Below are 18548 nucleotides of genomic sequence, written 5' to 3'. Positions count from 1 at the left end.
CACCAGTAGCACAGACACTGAGATTGACAATTAATAAATGGGTCCTGCTGAAACTGAAGAACTTTTGTAAGGCAAAGGACACAGTAAACAAGACAAACCAACAGCCCACAGAATGGAAAAAGATCTTCACCAACTCCACATCTGACAAAGGGCTGATTTCCAAAATACACAAAGAACTCAAGAAGCTAGTCGCCAAGACACTAAATAATCCAATTAAAATGTGGGGTACAGAACTAAATAGAGAATTCTCAATAGAGAAGTCTAAAATGGCTGAAAGACACTTAAGAAAGTGTTCAACATCCTTAGCCATCAGGGAAATGCAAATCAAAACAACTCTGAAATACCATCTTCCTCCTGTCAGAATGACTAAAATCAAAAACACCAATGACAGTTTATGCTAGAGTGGATGTGGCGAGAGGGGATCACTCCTCCACTGCTGGTGGGAATGCCAACTCATACAGCCCTCAGGAAAATGAGAAACAGTCTACCTCAAGATCCAGTAATTCCATTCTTAGGTATATACCCAAAAGAAGCACATTCATACAACAAGGACATCTGTTCAACTATGTTCATAGCAGCATTATTTGTAATAGCCAGAACCTGGAAGCAACCTAGATGCCTCTCAACTGAAGAATGGATTAAGAAAATGTGGTACACAATAGAAGCAGGAGGCTCACTGCCAAACTGTTTCTACGGGGCTACAATTACCTTGATACCCAAGCCACACAAAGACACAGCTAAGAAAGAGAACTATAGACCAATTTCCCTCATGAACATTGATGCAAAAATACTCAATAGAATACTCGCAAACCGGATTCAAGAACACATCAGAAAAATCATCCACCATGATCAAGTAGGCTTCATCCCAGGAATGCAGGGATGGTTCAACATTAGAAAATCTATCAATGTAATCCACCATATTAACAATCTGCGAAAGAAAAACCACATGATCATCTCACTAGATGCTGAAAAAGCCTTTGACAAAACCCAGCGCCCCTTCATGATAAAGGTCCTAGAGAGATCAGGGATAACAGGAACGTACCTGAATATAATAAAAGCAATATACAGTAAACCAACAGCTAACATCAAACTAAATGGAGAGAAACTCAAAGCAATTCCTCTAAAATCAGGAACAAGACATGGCTGTCCACTCTCTCCATATCTCTTCAATATTGTACTTGAAGTTCTAGCTACAGCAATAAGACAACAAAAGGAGATAAAGGGGATACAAATAGGAAAAGAAGAAGTCAAACTTTCACTATTTGCAGATGATACGATAGTTTACATAAGTGACCCAAAAAACTCCGCAAGGTTACTCCTAGAGCTGATAAACACCTTCAGCAATGTGGCAGGATACAAGGTAAACTCAAAAAAATCAGTGGCCCTATTATATACAGATGATGAAGTGACTGAGAAAGAAATCAGAGAAACATCACCCTTTACAATAGCCAAAAACAGCATCAAATATCTGGGGATAATGTTAACCAAGGAAATTAAAGACCTGTATATCAAGAACTTTGTGTCTTTAAAGAAAGAAATCAAAGAAGATACCAGAAAATGGAAAGATCTCCCATGCTCTTGGATTGGTAGGATCAACATAATAAAAATGGCAATCTTGCCAAAAGCAGTCTATAGATTCAATGCAATCCCTATCAAAATTCCATCACAATTCTTCAAGGACCTGGAAAGAACATTAATAAACTTTATATGGAAAAACAAAAGGCCCAGGATAGCCAAAACATCCCTATACAATAAAGGAACTTCAGGAGGCATCACCATACCTGACTTCAAGCTCTATTATAGAGCTATAGTCCTGAAAACAGCTTGGTATTGGCACAAAAATAGGCAGGTAGACCAATGGAACCGAATTGAAAGCCCTAATTTTAACCCACACACCTATGAACACTTGATTTTTGACAAAGAAGCTAAAACTGTACAATGGAAAAAAGAAAGCATCTTCAACAAATGGTGCTGGCATAACTGGGTACTTGTATGCAGAAGACTGCAGATAGATCCATGTTTATTGGCTTGTACAAAACTTAAGTCCAAATGGATCAAAGATCTCAACATAAATCCAGCCACACTGAAACTTTTAGGAGAGAAAGTGGGAGATACTCTTCAACGAGTTGGTACAGGAGACCACTTCCTAAACATAACACCAGTGGCACAGGCACTGAGACCGACAATTAACAAATGGGACCTTCTGAAACTAAAAACCTCTGTAAGGCAAAGGACACAGTCAAAAAGACAAAAAGGCAGGCCACAGAATGGGAAAAGATATTCACTAACCCTACATCTGACAGAGGGCTAATCTCCAAAATTTACAAAGAACTCAAAAAACAAGTCTCCAAAACACCAAAGGATCCAATTAAAAGGTGAGGTACAGAGCTAAATAGAGAATTCTCAGTAGAGGAGGCTAAAATGGCCAAGAGACACTTAAGAAAGTGCTCAACATCCTTAGCCATCAGGGAAATGCAAATCAAAATAACTCTGAGATACCATCTTACTCCTGTCAGAATGGCTAGAATCAAAAACACTGAAGACAATTTATGCTGGAGAGGATGTGGAGAGAGGGGAAGACTCCTCCACTGCTGGTGGGAGTGCTGACTCATACAGCCTCTTTGGAAATCAGTATGCAGATTCCTCAGGAAAATGGGAAAATCTACCACTAGACCCAGCAATTCCACTCTTAGGCATATATCCAAATGAGGCAAGTTCATACAACAAGGGCATCTGCTCCACTATGTTCATAGCAGCATTATTTGTAATAGCCAGAACCTGGAAGCAACCTAGATGCCCCTCAACTGAAGAGTGGATAGAGAAAATGTGGTACATTTACACAATGGAGTATTACTCAGCAGAAAAAAACAATGGAATCTTGAAATTCGCAGGGAAATGGATAGCACTGGAAGAAACCATCCTGAGTGAGGTAACCCATTCGTAAAAAGACAAACATGGTATGTACTCACTCATATATGGATTTTAGACATGGATCAGGATAGTGCCAGTCTGTACTTCCACTGATAGAGAGTCTGGGAAACAGGAAAGAACCTAAAAGATATGCATATATGCATAGTACCCAAGAGAAGAGGATTGAGGCAAGATCCTCTGAATGGATCTGGAACACGGCGAGGGGTGGGGGGGAGTGGGAGCTGGGAAGAAGAGAGGGGGTGAAGAGGAAGAGAGTTGGTCATGGGGGAACAGGAAGTTGAGGAGGTGGGGATAGAATAGGGGGAAGAGGGAATCATAGGATCGAATACAGATCAGGCACCAGAGTGACCTCGAGTGATCTAAAGGGATAACACCAATTGGCAAGCTAACAATAGTGGAGAGACCACCTCGAATGCCCATTCCTGATAATGAACTTGATGTCTATAACCATCCGGGAGCCTTCATCCTGTGACTGATGGAAGCAGAGGCAAACACACAATTAATCACTGAACTGAACCTAAGGAACCCAGTGACAGAGAGAGAGGAGTGATGAGCAAATTAGCAAAGAATGGGCTGGCAAAACCATCAGAGACAGCTGATCTGAACAGGGGAGAGCTCTTGGACCCCAGACCGACAGTGGGGAGGCCAGCATGGGACTGATCTGGACCCCCCCAAATGTGAGTGTCAGCGAGAAGGCCTGGGAAACCTATGGGGCCCTGAGCTGTGGATCAGTGTCTATCCCTGGTATACAAACAGTCTTCGTGTGCCTATAGCACAAAGAGGGATGCTCTCTCAGCCTGGACTCTTAGGGGGAGTGCCTGGACCCTACCCAGAGTAAAATGACAGACTCTAGATATCCCCTATGTGGAAGGATTTGGCAATAGGGTGGGAGGGTGGGGGGAAGGGGAGTGCGGGAGGAGGGGAGGGAGAGGGAACTGGGATTGACATGTAAAACAAGCTATTTAAAATTAAAAATAAAATAAAGAAAATGTGGTACATTTACACAAGCAAATGGATGGAACTAGAAGAACCATCCTGAGTGAGGTAACCCAATCACAAAAAGACAAACATGGTATGTAGTCATTCATATATGGATTTTAGATATAGAACAAAGGATTACCAGCCTACAATCCACAATGCCAGAGAAGCTAGGAAGCAAGGAGGACTCTAAGAGAGACATACATGGTTCCCAGGAGAAGGGGAAAGGGACAAGATATCCTGAGCAAATTGAGAGCATGGGGGTGGGGGAGGGAGTTAGGAAAAAGAGAAGGGAGAAAAGGAGGGGAGAGGAGGACATGAGGGAGCAGGAAGATTGAGTCAGGGGAAGAATAAAGGAGAACAAGAAAAGAGATACCATAATAGAGGGAGCCATTATAGGTTTAACAAGAAATCTGGCACTAGGGAACTGTCCAGGGCCCTAAAGGTTGACCGAAACTAATAATCTAAGAAATAGTGGAGAGGCTGGCTACCTTAAATGCTCTTCCCTGATAATGAGATTGATGAGTACTTTATATGCCATCCTAGAGCCTTTATCTAGTAGCTGACAGAAGCAGAAGCAAACACACCCAGCTAAACACTGAACTGAACTCCTGGAATCCAGTTGTAGAGAGGGAGAAGTGATGAGCAAAGGGGTCAAGACCAGGCTGGAGAAACCCACAGGAACAGCTGACCTGAACAGGAGGGAGCTCATGGACCCCAGACTGATGGCTGAGACGCCAGGAAGACACTTATCCAGACCTCCTAAACATGGGTGTCAGTTAGGATATCTGGGCAGTCTATGGGGCCTCTGGTTGTGGATCAATGTTTATTCCTAATATAAGAATGGACATTGGGGCTGGGCATTGGTGCCGCACGCCTTTAATCCCAGCACTCGGGAGGCAGAGGCAGGCGGATCTCTGTGAGTTCGAGGCCAGCCTGGTCTACAGAGTGAGTTCCAGGACAGCCTCCAAAGCCACAAACAAACCCTGTCTCAAAAAAAAAAAAAAAAAAAAAGAATGGACATTGGGAGCCTACTCCACATAGAGGAATACTTTCTTGACCTAAACAAGGGCCTAGGCCCTGCTCCAAATGATATGACAGACTTTGAAGATCCCCCATGGAATGCCTCACCCTCTCTGGGGAGCAGAAAGTTGATGGGATAGGGAGTTGGTGGGGGGCAAGGGAGGAAGAGAGGAAGAGGGAACTGGATTTGACATGTAAAACAAGCTTTTTTATAATTTAAATTAAAAAAATAAAAAAGTCAAGAAAATCTATTTGTCATAAATAGGACTAAAGGTTAATATGTTTAATCATTACCACATACTTTTGAATCAATTTTTATTAAAAAGCAACAGTCTAGTTTTTAAAACTATCAAAGGCCCATATTTACAGAATAATGCCCACTAATTAAAAGATTTTCAATCTCACTTATGACCAAAAGATAATAAAGCAACACAGATTTTCACCTGCTTGTCAAGCATTAACATAGTGATGGATGCCTAGCTAAGAGGATGTAGTTGGTACATTCACATTATTTTTAGGGAATCCAAATTGGTACAAATTTTCTGAAAAATAATCTGGCAATCTGTGTTAAGTTAAAATATGTGTGTTTTCAACATAGCAACTCCAGCACAAGGGATGTATCTAAAGAACTAATTTGGTGATACTCGATGAGTTGTGTGTAGTTATTTACTCAAAATTGTTTAAAATAATGACAAGTTTTAAGCAACTTATATTTGATCAAATTGTATTCTTTCAGTATGATAAAGTACTATTCTCTTACTTAGAAGAATAGTGCTGTCAGTATTTGAACACTGTTCTTGCTATATTAATGCTGTATTGAAATGGAGTACAAAATAATTTTATAATAAAATTTATTTACACATTTTTCTAATGCTGTCTTTAAAAACCAGAGAGCTACATCCAAAATCCATGAGAAAGGTTGGAGAGATTGCTCAACAGTTAAGAGTGCACACAGCTCTTACAGAGCATCTGAGTTCCTCTCTCAGGACGCACTTTGGGCAGATAGCTCACAACTGCCTGAAGCTACAGCCCAGGCAATCTAAGGTCCCCTGGCCTTCAGAGATACCTGCAATCCCATGCACACACCCACACACAACTGAAAATAAAATACATTTATAAATAGTGAGAAGTTGGAAGAATACATTAAAATTAACGTATTTTTTGTCTTTTGTTTCTGTAGTTTTTTGCCAGTGAACCCTGTTTCAATCACATGAAACAGCAAAAGACAGTGTATTAAAATACAAAATGCCCATCTTTTTAATGATCTTATAAAATTAGCTATAAGGGAACTGTCTTTTATAAAATAATGTTGATTTTTATTTTTATGTTACAAAAATCTTTTTAGCATTGTTTTTTCATATTTAAAATAAATTTGTTGTTCCAAAAGTTATCAAAATACATGACCTTGTTCTCATAAATTAGGAATCATTACATAGGTTGATTTCTGTTTGAAGAAATATGGGTAGCTCAGTGTCAATATTTAACATGTGCTATTAAGCTAGCCATTTCTGAAAATGTAGAAAGCATCATGGCATCTACAAATACCAAAACATGATGACACATTATTTACTGAACAAATTATATTTATAAAAGAAAAAGCTAAAGCAAGGTAAAAGACCCTGAAATTAAGCACAAGTTCTGTGGACCACAGCAGGTTCTTGGGAGCATACAGAAGAACTGGGTACCTTACAATTAATTTTTCAGATTTCCAATCCTGTTCTGGAAGCACACACCCTGAAAAATGGTTTGCTATTTTAGTTTCCATGCTCACTCTTTCTCCTGGGATACCAGCTGGTCTGAAGAACAGGGCTAAGCTAACAGTAGGTATTCCATTTTGAACTGTTAGTAGATATTAAAAGGACTGTGTTGAACTAATCTAGATTCTTTACATTGGAATAATGGGGTTGACTTCAAGAGAGTTTAAAATGCACAGTCAAAACTTAAAATATTTCTGTGTTCTTCTCAATAATCATTTCTGTCTTTTAAGTGCTCTAGTTTTTCTTGGAGAATTGTAGATAAAGTGTCCAGATGGCTTATGTGTTGTCACTCTGTAGAAGCATTAGAGTTTAATCCAGTTAAAACCAGACACAGGAGCACAGCCTAAGTTAGACAAGGCCAGTTCTTTACCTGTCTTCCTGGGCCACATCCACAATATCAGTGAAATATGCAGATATCCGAGTTAGTAGATGTTAAAGTAAAAGCACATGTTTTTTTATTATTTCATTATTTTAATTTTAAATAGCTTGTTTCACATGTCAATCCCAGTTCCCTCTCCTTCCCCTCCTCCCGCACACCCTCACCATCCCCCCCCAGCCTCTCACCCTATCACCACTTCCTTCCACATAGGGGATATCTAGAGTCTGTCATTTCACTCAGGGCAGGGTCCAGGCACTCCCCTAAGAGTCCAGGCTGAGAGAGCATCCCTCTTTGTGTTACGGACACACGATGTCTGTTTGTATTCCAGGGATAAACACTGATCACTGCCCAGGGCCCCATAGGTTACCCAGGCCTCCTCACTGACTCTCACATTCAGGGGGTCAGGATCAGTCCCATGCTGGCCTAGCACATGGTTGTTAAATTGCTAAAGAGAAAATAAACTTGCCAACTGCTCTACAGGGCAGTGAATAGCAACATTCTAAATATCCTTCATGCACCTTGGAGTAGTCGTTCCAAATAACTACTTCTATTCAGCCAGTATTGTTCGAGTCACAACAGATTTGCTCACTAGATCTTTCCAAACATTAAGCAGGTGGTATTCTAACCAACATTACATTCATTTGTCCACAAACATTAAAGTCATAGCATATTGTAAGCAGTCTTCTAACCCAGTGATCACCAGTGGTTTTCAACCAGTGTCCCAAAGGATTATTTAGAATTGTTACAGTGTTTGACAGCCCTAGTAGGTAGAAGATGAGATCACTGCATACTATTGTTACCCACAAATTTCAAAAAAAAATAAACAAACAGCTTCAGTGTCCAGATGCCCTTTCCAAGGCCAATGCGCTCACACAGTTTCTGAGACTATCGCTGACTGATGGCTTAATGTTATATCACTGATTAAAGACTGCCATGGAGAACTGTCTTGCCCAGGATCTAAGGAGGTATGATGATATCTGGCTGATACAGACACCTGGCTTACATACTTCAAAATGAGACAATCCTGAAGGACTTTCCTGGACACATAGCTTCCTGCTGTGTTGACAGAAGGAAGGCTCTCCTGTCATTAGAAAACTGTCCCCTGTGAGCACATGCCAGTAAAACTTCTGCACTCAATCTAGGACAATCTCCGACAAGACATACTCCTTTTCCTATGCCTTCATATTCAACAAGAGTGAGGATGGTCCCAAAAGTGGTAATAATCATGTCCAAAATACTCACTCACTACACAAAATGTGAGAAGTTGGGGAAATAAAGAATGAACCATTCTGACATTTGTGGTTGAACATCCTAAGTACCCATGAGGTAGATAGCCAGATGAGAATGACAAAAAGGCAACATTTAGACCTGACCATATGAAAAGGGTTAACTAATGATAGAGCCTGAGAATCAACAATCCCAGTCCACTAGGCAGCAGAAACAAGACTACTAAAATATTCCAGTTTGGGAAGCTACTGGAGTCTCTAACTACTGTTAGTATGCTGAATTATTCATATTTAATGTTCATGGTGGCAATAGAGAGGGGAAAACACTGGAAATCTTTCTCTTATAAACAAGCAACTGTAGCTGGGAAACAGCTCATCAAGTACAGGCATCTACTGCCAAGCCCAAAAACCTGAGTTTTAACCCTGGAACATACATAGTAGCAAGGAAGAAACAACTCCTGAAATCTATCCTTTGATTTTTATGTACATAATAAAATGTAATATTATGATATATAGTGTATAACAAGTAGAGCAATTTTTAATTTAGGAACAGCTTGTAGGAACTACTCCGTATAAATTTTTTAAGACAAAGCATAAACAATGAATGAGATCTTCATCTACAATGAATATACCTTTCTCTGAAGATCACAGTTCATTCTAAACACCCACTGTCAACCAAAATAGTCCTTTTCATGCTCAGTATTGTCTTCCTAGACATTTGTCAACATTGGAAGACATGCCTCTTCCATGACCAATTATTCTACTCTTATTTTAATGCAGTTCTTTGCAATGTTTATACTTGCAATCACTTTGGTCTATTTCATATGTAGAAATTTACCCTATTATTTTTAAGAAATAGCGTAGAAAGAACTAACATTGCTGAAAATTCCAATTGTGAGCTGAGTGCCCCTTCCTCTCTAAAACAGGAAAACAAAATATGAATGTTTGGGGAGAAAAAAAAGCACACTTGGAAGGCAAAAAAACAGTAAGGCTTTGGTTTTTGCATAAAAGTAAAATTGCCTTTACCACACTGCTTTTCTTAATTTTCTCAGAGTCAAAATTAATACCTTAAAATAATATAGCATAGTGAATGAAAGGAATTATTACCAAAGCCAATGTGAGCAAGATAATTTCTCCAAAGTCTCATTTGAAAAGAATTTGATATTTAAATGTGGAAATTCACAGAAGTCCTTTGAGTTTAACTGAGCATCTCAAAATATTATGCCAAATACTTAACATTTATTTTTAAATCTTTTGAATAACACTTTAACTATATACATGTCCAAAGACAATTCTGAAAAGAATAATTTTCCAGCTGACAATAAAATGGCCCATTTTTCAAAGTCTGAGAGTTAATATGAACAAAATACTAGATTTTTATTTCTTCAAAATATGAAACAAATTTTATGCAATTTTCACAGGAAGTACTAAGTTTATTTTACTATTAATAATTTTTCTGAAATTAGTGTTCTTCTGTATGAAGGGGCAGGAAAAGAAGCCAAACCTTAAGACTTACTTTCTAAAAGTTAGACAGTGACAGACACTCTTGTCAGATCTCACCCTTTCATGTAAACTCTGGTTTTCCATCAAAGAACACCACTGTGTTATTGTAGTCATCCTCTGATTCATTGGCCACAAGCTCTTCACATTGCACACAACAATCATATGTTTAATTAAATCTGGAAAAAGTAATAAGCATCCTACATTTGGGGGGGGGTAGCAATACAGACCTCCTCCCGTGTCAAACATATCCCAGTTTCTGGGTAAGTGACAATTCAAAGGCTAGTAAGCTAGACAAGTCAGGACAGCTCGACTTGGTTGGTTTCCCGGTCGTACAGCTTGCAATCTTTCTATTTCATCGAGGTAGCAGAGCATCATAATAGGGACAGATTGTTCCATCAGCAGAAGCAGCAGCAGCTTTCTCCAAACTGAGACTGATTTCCAAATGTGCATGATCTAGTTAGGGCTAAGGTTATTTATTCAAATGCTAATAGAAGTTAATTTGGTCACCAGCTAAGTTGAATTTAGAAGCTTTCTTTTCTCTCTTGCCTGAAAGATCTGGTCATACTCCTACATTCCTTCCTGACTGTTAAGTGTCTCAACAAAATATTCTCTTGTATGAAATTAACACTTGACATTGATCTGTATGTTTGGAAAAGCATAATTCCACTAACGCATTTAGAAAGTAACAATGCCTTGATGTCCTTATTAGTTAATTCTTCTCCCATAGGTCACTTTTATTTTGGTTTTGGTGTACTTTTGTCATGCTATCCCCACCACCAACACCATGTGTCCCTTTGAAGAACAGTTAAGAAACAAAAAAAGTAGACACTATATAGTTGTGAAAATAGAATTCTTGGTTGCAATTTCTATAAAGTCTGCTAAGTTTATACCCTAGCTTCCAATTGTCCTTGGCATACAAATCAAAATTACTTAGTTTAATGTACCAGTGGTCCACCATCTGCTTTACCCTTCCAAAACTTTATTTCTCCACTGAAGTCTATCTTCCAAATTAGTGAATTTCTTTTCACTGTAGGAGTTCTTTTTTGCCTACCTTTCTCTTTGTTCGAACACTCTAAAAGTATCCCCATCCCTACCCAATAGATAGACATACACACACACACACACACACACGCACACACACACATGTTGCTGTATGACATTTTCTCCAAAATTGAAATATTCATTCCAGGAGAGAAGGAGAAGCTCATGTGACTCAGGAGGTAATAAAAAGGTCCACGTTTGAGAGAAGAAACACTTGGAAGATTCTTGAGAGCTCCTCTCCTCAGCAATATGAAAAAGAATAAACAACTTCAGGGGGAGAAGGCTGACCAGTGGAATTGCAGTTCATTAACCAAAACGGACATTGGTGAGATTGTTACTTTGATATGTCATGGAATCTCTTTCTGGAGTGAGAAGGTGTGTGTGTGTGCGTGTGTGTGTGTGTGTGTGTGTGTTTACATTGCATGTACGTATGCATCATGTGTACCTGTGAGTGTGTGCATGTGTTGTGTCTCTCAGAAAAACTGTCATGCAACATGAATACTTGGAATTTATCATCTCCTGCTAGAATTATATTGCCATCAAAAGTAGTCTCAAAATACCTTTTTCACTAGGATATTTTTTAAAGAACCAAACATACACTTTGAGACATTTGAATACAATTACATACATAAAATGAATTTAAATAAGGGAGTAATATAGCCTGCTTTGTGAATATGCCAGATAGAAAACAGAGCCTGGAGAAAATGTGTTCCTAGTAGAGAAGCAAGCATAGAAAGACTGAGCCTGTCTCTACACTGGCGTATCAAAAGGGGGCCAGATGGTGATGTTCACCAGTAAACTCTGTCACAGGACATTGGAAAGATAAGTGCTTCTATCAGAATCAACAGAGTTTGCTTCATTGCGAAAGTCTGGTAAACAAACTAGCATGAGAGAGTGGCACACACCTATAGTCTTAGTTTCAGGGTAATATAGCAAGAGTACTTGAGTTCAAGAGTTCGAGACCAGCCTGGTTATACAGCAAGACCCTATCTAATTGTGTGATTCAATGTGTGTGTGTGATGTGTGTTTGTGCAGGTGTGCATGTATGTGTGTGGTCAGTCAAATTAAACAATACATTTAGTCCTTTTCTTAGTGTCATTTATCTATGGTACAATCTGAAAGTCTTAAAAAAAGAAAATAGAAAGGACCATAAAGCAAAAAGCTTTGAATTATATTCATAACTTGATTCTTTGTCTTCTCCTACTTCAAGCATACTAGACTTAACTGTGATACCAAGTGAAAAATAAGCTTCTTATTACTGGAAACAGAGGTAAGGGATTAACAGTCTTTTATAGCAAGCGAGCTGCAACAAGACAGAGGTTTCTAACTAAAAGTGACCCCCACCACCACCTCTTTGAGTAGCACTTTTCCAACTACAAAGACATTTATATTATTGGCTACACTTCAATATAAGCAAGCGACAGCCAACGACGGAACTCCGTGTGTAAGGATCACAGATACTGCTAAAGGTCCTGCAGCACACGGGATTGCTCTCTCACTGCATCATCACCATCGTGCGTCACCGCCTCCCACGGAAGCATTAATAGTGCTGCTGATGAGAAACCCTCTTGTCAATAATCTCAAGTCCCCTTCATTTCTAGCATCCTCTGCTCCTATGCTTTTAGGATCACAAGAAAGTATGGTAACTTAGTGAGCTAATAATGTTCACAAAAGCGGCTCCTTTAATATCAGCTTCTACATTAATACTTACACAACCTATAAGAAAATAAAGTACATGCCATATTTCTCTTTTTGCCTACAATCCTATGGCCAGAGGGTCTGGGAAACAGAAACTTAATTTAGTGGCTGATCGAAGAAGAGGCAGACTCCCTCGGTTAAGTACTGAGCTGAACTCAAAAAAGCCAGTAACAGAGAGGGAGGACTGATGACCAAAGGGATTAAGACTGGGCTAGTTTAACCCCCAGAAACAGCTGACCAGACAAAGGTTAACTCTTGAATCCCAGGCATCAGCCTGGGAATCCAGCATGGGACTGATCAAGACCCCCTGAATCTGGGTGTCAGAGAGGAGGCCTAGAGAATCTATTGAGCCTTGGGGAGCAGATCAGTACCCATCCCAAGTATACACACGGACTTTGGACTCCCATAGAAAAATGTGAGGTGCACTCTCACCCTGAACTCTTGGGGAAGGGTCTAGGCCCTGCCCTATATGAAATGACAGACTATGGACACCCCCATGGAGGGCCTCACCCTCCCTGGGGGAATGAGGGGATAACGGGGGGGGAGTTGGGGGAGGGCACGGGGGAGGGGAGGGAATGGGAGAGGGACCTGGAACTGACTTGTGAAGCAACCTCGTTTCTTATCTAAATTTAAACTGGAAAATAAAATATAAAAAAAAAAGAAAATAAAGTAAAACAATTTTGTATAAATTTCAAAGTAAAACTGCCATAATGATCAAACTAATGATTATTTACATGTAATTACGATTCCAGCTTTCCTATGAGAATCCTGTAAAAAAAAACTTTAACCTAATAATAAAACTGTCCCTTCTAGCTACTTTTTAAACAATGTGGCTAAATTTGTTTTCTGATTAAGTTAAAACACTAACTCAAAAAATATATATCTTCTTATTTACAGGGTTTCTCCTGATGCTCTCCAATATTTGCTTCATAATTATCACTAGAAACACCAGGACTTGGATCCAGCAACCTTTTTAGGGATCACCAAAGAACCCTGTAAGCACGTCAGTGTGTGCCTGGAATTATAGCCCTCATTGTGATCTGCTTCTTTCAGCTGGCACCTGCACGCTTGAAAAGGAAAAAATGGAAAGCTTCTTAGAGCCACAGAGTGGCCTGCCATCTTTATCCTTTTCAGTAAAATGGCCTTAACTTGTGAACTCTTGGATATTGTTCCTGAGTACTCTTTGGGGTCATTAGGCTTTTTGGGTTCCTAATATAAACAGATGTGGCAGCAGAAACTATGATCATATATAAGTTTATGCATGCTTAGCATCACAGGGAATGTAAGTAATCATGATTTATATTTAAATTTAAACATATAGGGTCTTCAAAAAACTCAAGATTCAAAAAGCAATTGTAGATAACAGAGCTGGTAAGAGATAAGTTTCCATGTGTTTCAGTGGGCAATGAACACAAATAGCGAAGACGTACTTCAAACCTAGTTCCAACCAACTAGTAGAAAATAATACTTACTAACAAGATCTCCAAAGCCCCAGTCTGCTTATGTTTGCAAAGACTCTAACACAGAGAATGCTCTTTAGTACATACTGGCCATTACTAAGAAAATTATCTAGAAATTACTCCTAGAACAGGAAATTGGTAAATGAGCATCAAGTTAATGAGTGAAATCGACTTGCTTTTTTCCCCCCCACAAATCAGGCACACACCATTCATTCACTCATTGTCTAGGGTTGTCAACAATGGTTTAGCCATGGCTTGTCCCCAACAGGCTCATAGGATGGAGTCCTTCTACCCGATGGAGCAAGTATTGAAATGAGGTGGGACACAAAAGATAATAGGGTGCAGCCCCCAAGGGAGGATGATGTAGTTCTCACAGGGCTCAGTTACTTAAAGATCGCGTGTTGTTCCATCAAACAAACCATGTCTATGGTTCCTTTAGCGATTTTCTTTTTTTGCTTTGCTACAATGTTATGATATAGCCAAGAGGACCTAACTATAAACCCCAACTCCATGCTATATGGATTTATTTATAGTTAAACTAAATAAATCTCTCTTTCTTCAAAAAGTGTTCATCTCTAAACAAAGATACAAAAATAACAAAGTTGAGTCCTTGTGCCTGAAATCATATGGCTGCAAAGCCTAGAAAACTTATTATCCATACCTTCACTGTTTCTAAAGATCTGTTGCCTTAGATAAAAAAGAAAGGCAATACATGGATGACTGTCAGCACAAGTTCCTTCCACATAAATACGGGGTTTGTTTCCCTGCACGGCTGTGATTCTAAAGGGGATGCAGTGAACTGGTAAGAAAACAAAGTAGCTAAGCCTCCCACAGTCGTGGGGAAAGAATGGTTCTTCACATACTGGGTTGCTACCATTGGAAGCCACTGCCATGGCGTTAATTCTTCTGTAGATCTAACAAAATTATTTTGAAACCATTCTTGAGCAGCCACATTGAGTTGTAGCTAAGAGGGAAAACACTGGACTGTAAACAGGTCAATTAAAATTGAGACTGGGCTCTGCCATCAGCAGCTGTGTGACCTCTGAACTTCAGTTTACTAACCTGCAAGGTAGATCTAAGCAATAATATCTATACTATGGCATCCCACATGTACCATATGAAGACTAGACACTAAAAGCACTGGTAACCTCAAGGTAGATCTAAGCAATAATATCTATACTATGGCACCCCACATGTACCATATGAAGACTAGACACTAAAAGCGCTGGTAAGCTCAAGGTAGATCGAAGCAATAATACCTATACTATGGCATCCCACATGGACCACATGAAGACTAGACACTAAAAGCGCTGGTAACCTCAAGAAGCTGACTATTGTGCACACCAGAGATAAAGATGCCTTAGTGAAAATGAGAAAAATGCTCATTAAACCCCCTAAATAGAAACTAGAGCACTCAAACTGGAGTTCCACAGCCAGCATGAGATCGTTTTAGGATGAAACCCTTTAAAATCTCTTTCTGGTCACTAAAAATCACCGATATTGGTCGAAAAAAAACAGCAACAGAGTCTCATCCCGCACCTGCCTGCCTTACACAGGGTTTTATGTCAGAGTTCTCTTCACTATGTTCAAACTTCTTGACTGCAGACTTAGGGGAGACCAGGCCTGTATACAGAAACACTGTGGAAGTGCGTGTTAAGAATCAGTTAGCAATGGTGCAGTCACGCAGGGTACGAAGCTGTGAGATCCCCTGGGACAGCAGCGTACAACCTACTAGCTCAGCTTCAAGCACATCCACCTGTGGGGTGTGAGTATGAGCACCTAGCTCAGCGGGCGGCCACCTGTCTAGCTAGTACATACCAGAGCGCACAGGAGAAAAACCCTGAAATACGCCCACATTGTCCTATTTTCTATCACGTGGAAATGCAGTCCTGACTTCTTACTGCACGGTCTACTGTGTAACCTGTCATTATCTGGGAAATTTGTAACTATGCTTTTTCCCGACTGCACTCCTACCCTCACCCAAGAGAAGCCCAAAGCCCCAGGACCATGCTTCTTACCTTAGCTTCGGACTCGGGCTCACCTCCTGCTCTACAGAACCTTCAAACCTCTGTGAGGATTGTGGAGCCACTCAGGCTGACCCCCTCTCCTTGTCTCCCTAGCTCCACCCCTAGAGCTCTCTCCCAGCTAAGGTTGCCCTGCCGGGCTCCATTAGTGCTCCCTCCTGTCTCCTCACAGCACTGAGGACTCACAGGCCTGCTTTCCTGGAGGGGCTGTACACCCCTTGCTGTAGCACTCCTGAAGGCCAAGGCCTCCTGGCACGGTGAGCTACAAGGTTTGGAAAGACTCCCAGGCAACCACCAGAAGGTTACCTCAGATATGAATGTTTCCCACTGTGACGTTGAGGGGCGTCACATGTTACCAGATCTGTGAATTCTCTCTCCTGCTCCATAGTTAGCCTAGAACCAACAGTTCTAGTCCAGTTACATGTCATAGCCAATGATTGTGGAAGAGGACCTCCTGCTCTGAGGGACCTTCTGTGGTTTGGGTTTTCAATGGCAGGGTGTGGTGTGAAGGCTGCGTACCGATTTCTACTCCGGGGGGGGGTGTGTCACGTTTTCTAGTTTTTACAAAAATAACAGACCATTTATATTGAGAATTTCTTACATCTATTCAGAGTACTTTGATCATGTCCACCCACACTCTCCTCTTCATGATGCTACGCCCACCACGTCTCCGCTCCCAAACTCATGCCATTATTTTTTATAACCCATTAAGTATGATGTGTACTACCCACATGCTCACTGGTATGTTCACTGAGATGTGGTTGACCTACCTTGTTTGTTTTGTTGAGAATATTCCCCAGTAGTAAGTGGAAAGCGATGGTACAGAATTTTACTTTCATTCACAAGGACCGCAGCCAGCAAACCTTTATGGTACCAAAATTTTAGTTTAGCACAAAATAGCATTTACTTTTACTTTTTAAGAAATAATTTTTGAGAATAAATATTTAGAAAAAATAGGTATTACACTGGTTTGGTAAAGTTATAGGTTCCCCTGCATGACTTCACAGATCCCAGGTAGTTGACGAAGTTTCCAGCACCAGGTATGATTTTCCTCTGTTGATCAGGTCTGTCTCCAATTAGAGAGCTGTTGGTTACAGCCAAGGTGTGTGTACCACTGCTGCACCCTTAGGGCACCCTTAGTGCCTTTAGTTCATAAGGACTAAATCTGAGAAGGACTACTGGTTGCTTTCCTCCTTTGGAAGTTTCGAGGCACTTTCTGGTATCATGAAAGCCAGTCTTCAGGGAGGAGGCATTCAGGTCATATCAACCTTGAATACTCTGGTTCCTGTGTCCAGAATGCAAATGCTTTGTGTCTTCAGCATCAGGACTTACCTTCCAACTCTGGAGGGCAACCAAGGGCAATTGTAATGTTTTATAATGTTTGGGAGTCTCTTGGACAACCTTAACCAACAACTCAAAAGAGGCCTTCTCTTTTCCCCTTCCTCCTCCTCCTGCTCTTCTTCTTCTTCCTCCTCCTCCGTCTCCTTCTTTGACAGGATCTCTTTCACTATGTAGACTTGGCTGGTCTGGAGCTTCCTGTGTAGCTATGTAGACAAGGTTGGCGTTGACCTTGCAAAGATCTGCATGTCTCTACCACCCAAGTATTGTAAATTAAGGAATGCCAACAGGTAGGCAGGAGGTATAGGCAGGACTTCCATGTAGAGAGAGAGAAAAGGGGAGGAGGAGAAATCTAGTCACATGAGAGAGACTGAGAAGACATGGAGGAAGCAGGAATGGTCAGACAGTATGTGACAGAACATAGATTAACAGAAATGGGTTAATTTAAGTTATAAGAGCCAGTTAATAACAAGCCTAAGCTAAGGCTAAGCTTTCATAATAACAAGAGAAAACTTGCTACATTTAAGAGTGTGTGTGTGTGCGCGCGCGCGTGCGTGTGTGCGTGTATGTGTGTGTGTGTTGCCGCGCACGTGCACTCATGTGTGTAAAATGACAATTAAAGAAAAAGAGGCCATGATTTTGAGAAAGAGCAAGGAGGAAAGGGGAGGGAAAATAATATAATTATATTAACATCAAAACTTTTTAAATTATAAAAGAATTTCTTTAAAAATAGTAAAAAGATGCTCTAATTTTCTTCCATCAAAGCATTTTCCCCGATTTTTCAAGCAGCCACTATTTATTAACTGACTACTTTACAAAAACATTGTGGGAGATAACCTCAGTTCATCATTCAAGTAAGGACATATAGCTGGTTTTTCGCTGTTGCCACCTGAACTGTAGTTAACATGAAACTGTGGACAAATTTATCCGATAGAGCTTATGCATGTTCAAATTCTGTTTGTACGTTTGAGGACACGCATCGATTTCTTGGTCCTTTTCTTTACTCTCACAATAAGCTGATGTCATTCCAGCCCAATACATCTGGACATAAAATACCGTTTCTCGCTATGAGACCTTTAACCTCCATTAGGCAGGAAATTTCTTTACATGAAAGCATAGCTTTCTTGTTCCTGTGTTCCACTATCTTACTGTTTACTTAAAGAGAAAACTATTAAGGAAGATCATCATGT

At 40.3% G+C, this 18548-nt stretch overlaps 1 protein-coding gene across 2 annotated transcripts in view; it reads right to left on the bottom strand.

Moving 5' to 3' along the window:
* The window catches only part of Iqcm (IQ motif containing M), a 466620-nt gene extending 450330 nt beyond the window's left edge, over positions 1-16290 (bottom strand). For both annotated transcript variants that reach the window (XM_040734846.1, XM_040734847.1), the window contains exon 1: positions 16015-16290. The gene's annotated coding sequence lies outside the window, so the exon portion shown is untranslated. The remainder of the gene's footprint in view (positions 1-16014) is intronic.
* Between the last annotated feature and the right edge of the window lie 2258 nt (positions 16291-18548).

Source organism: Mesocricetus auratus, unplaced genomic scaffold, assembly GCF_017639785.1.
Source record: "Mesocricetus auratus isolate SY011 unplaced genomic scaffold, BCM_Maur_2.0 Super-Scaffold_100041, whole genome shotgun sequence".
In the NCBI taxonomy this organism is placed as follows: Eukaryota; Metazoa; Chordata; class Mammalia; order Rodentia; family Cricetidae; genus Mesocricetus; species Mesocricetus auratus.
Note: the sequence above shows the minus strand (reverse complement) of the source record. Positions and strands in the feature narration are given on the sequence as shown.